Raw genomic sequence first — 2735 nt, forward strand, 5'->3', positions numbered from 1 at the left:
CCTGTTAAAAAAAAAAAAACTAAGATTTTGAAGTGTTTGTTATTGTTGCATAACATAGCTTATTCTCGTTGATACATCTTTTCTCCTACATCACAAAATATTGTGTCTCCCCTGTCATCTCTCAGATGTATCCTTCCACTTGTTCTCCATCCTCAGAGATGCTGTTCCATCAATCATTCTGTCTTTCTTTCTCTCTCTCCATATATATATATAGTGTGTGTATATATGTGTATGTATATATGTGTGTATATGTATATATACATGCACACACACACACACATGATTTTTATATATATATATATATATATATATATCCTCAACCTTTCCTTCATTCCACATTTATCTTTAAACTTTTCCTTCATTCCATTTAGTATAAAAATTTGTTTAAAGTAGTGTTACAGCTTTTTTAGAATTTGTCTAGCAGGCTTTCTGGTTTTCACCATAAAATGCCCCACATGGATTAATTTTAAAAATTGTTAAAAGTAATCCCATATTTTCAATCTTTTAAAAATGTCCATTATTGATCCTATATATTTCCATAGCTTCAATCTTTATGTCTCTCCCTTATAAAACACAAGTGGGCCAAGTCCTACTGCCTTGCTTGAACAATATAGTCTTTACGTACTGCATTCACTTGCACTCTTCCCATTTACTCTTCATCCCATCATAATCTCATAGCCACCCCACACCATTCTACGACAGCAATCTTCCCAAAATTATATGTGCACTCAGGCGCTAAACTGAATGGACCCTGTACTGGACATGCTGGCCTATCTTCCTCTGTACATACTTCTCCTTCTTTCTTAAAATGGCCCGTTCCCAGCCCTTCTGAATGAATCTGCTGTGCCATGGGCTACAGGCTCTATCACATAGACTTGGATGTACTTTCTACCATAAGGCTCCCCAAGAAACTCCCCAAATCAGGCACAGCTGATTAGCCATGAGAAGACACATAATCTAAAGGCAACAAATCCATAGGAAAGGCCAGAAAATTATGATTTGTGTACAGGTTCATAAAAAGGATATTGGCTAAGTTTTCTTTCTCTCATGAATTTGAACTAAGATCAAAGGAAAGTTGGCATCTGGTGATGAGGAAACGGTCCTAGGAGTCTATGAAAAATTGGAACTGGGTCAGTACTATGGCCATATACAAGAAACCATATACAAGAAACCACAGAGCAGGGTATTAGCTGAGAACAGGTAACTGGGCAGCAACTCAGAGATGGCCTCTGGAGAAGGGGTAGAGTGAATAGCGTTGGTTCCTACTGGCCTTTCAGACCCAGTGGCCAGTCTTTTTGTGGTCCAGTTGTGTTTGGTTTTTGTCTCAGATTTATATAAAATTCTATAAACTATCCTTAAAATGAATCCCTATTACTATAATGTGAGTGGATTTTTTCTTAGCAAAAAGTTCTTTTAACCCTTATTTCATTTTACCTCCTTCTAGCATTTTGCAATATTGACCAACACCTCTCTTGAAAGTTTCTTCCGCCTTGCTTCTCTGACAGGAGGAGCCTCTGCTTCATCCTCTATTGATACCTCTCATTTCTTCTCAGTCTCCTTCAATGGCTTCTCTTCCTCTGCCAATCTGTTAAATGTGAAAGTGCCTGAAGTTTTCCTGTTGGCTTTGGTACACACTCCCTGGACACTTTACCCACTGTCATGTCTTCAACTCCAATGTAGTTGCAAACTCTTAGGATTTAATTCTGTCCAACTAACATGAATTTTTGGAAAATCACTGTATTAGGGTTCTCTGGAGGGACAGAACTAGTAGGATATATGTATACATGAAAGGGAGTTTATTCAGGATAACTGACTCACATGATCACAAAGTAAAGTCCCATGATAACTCGTCTGCAAGTTGAGGAGCAAGGAAGCCAGTGGTGGATCAGTCCAAGTCCCAAAACCTCAAAAGTAGAAAAGACGACAGCGCGGCCTTCAGTCTGTGGCTAAACCACTGGTGTTAAGTGCAAGAGTCTAAAAGCTGAAGAACTTGGAGTCTGATGTACGAGGGCAGGAAGCATTCAGCATGGAAGAAAGATGAAGGCCAGGAAACTCAGCAAGTCTGCTCTTCCATCTTCTCCTGCCTGCTTTATTCCAGCCACGCTGGCAGCTGATTAGATGGTGCCCGCCCAGATTGAGGGTGGGTCTGCATTTCCCAGTGCACTGACTCAAATGTGAATCTCCTTTGGCAACACCCTCACAGACACACCCAGGAAAAATACTTGGCATCCTTAATCCAATCAAGTTGACACTGAATATTAACCATCACAATCGCATTTACATTTGTGAAAACAATCATTCAATTATTAGTCACAAGACTTTACATTTTTCATTTCTAAGATAGTTTGTAACATTGTAGTGAAGGTCTGTGACCAAGTTCTCAACACTATCATTCATTAGTGCATAATGACAACCTTTCAACAAACATCTGATAAAGATGCTGCAGTAGAAAATTCTGGAGCAAATATATAAAATAAATTATTCAGCTGAATCTTTAGTTCAAATTTGCTCAAAGGGTTTTGTTTGGTTATATATAAGAATTTTGTAATTTCAATTTTTATGCAGAAAAGTGTGTAATCAAAGTAGTTATTAAGACTGAAGTCAGCCATGAGTTGGGAAAAAAATCACTACACACACACACACACATTATCTATGAATATATTATATATACATACACATATTTATGACCAATGGAAGAAGGAAGTCAGGAATTGATTAATACCATCAAACTGTAA

The 2735-nt window shown here is 37.9% G+C and overlaps 1 non-coding gene across 1 annotated transcript; it reads left to right on the forward strand.

Annotated features, from left to right (window-relative positions):
- The first annotated feature begins 390 nt into the window (after positions 1-390).
- On the forward strand, positions 391-454 carry LOC112627232. The gene has a single exon (XR_003120083.1). It is a non-coding gene; the product is annotated as a U7 small nuclear RNA (small nuclear RNA).
- Positions 455-2735: the final 2281 nt, after the last annotated feature.

Source organism: Theropithecus gelada, chromosome 6 (genome assembly GCF_003255815.1).
Source record: "Theropithecus gelada isolate Dixy chromosome 6, Tgel_1.0, whole genome shotgun sequence".
Classification (NCBI taxonomy): Eukaryota; Metazoa; Chordata; class Mammalia; order Primates; family Cercopithecidae; genus Theropithecus; species Theropithecus gelada.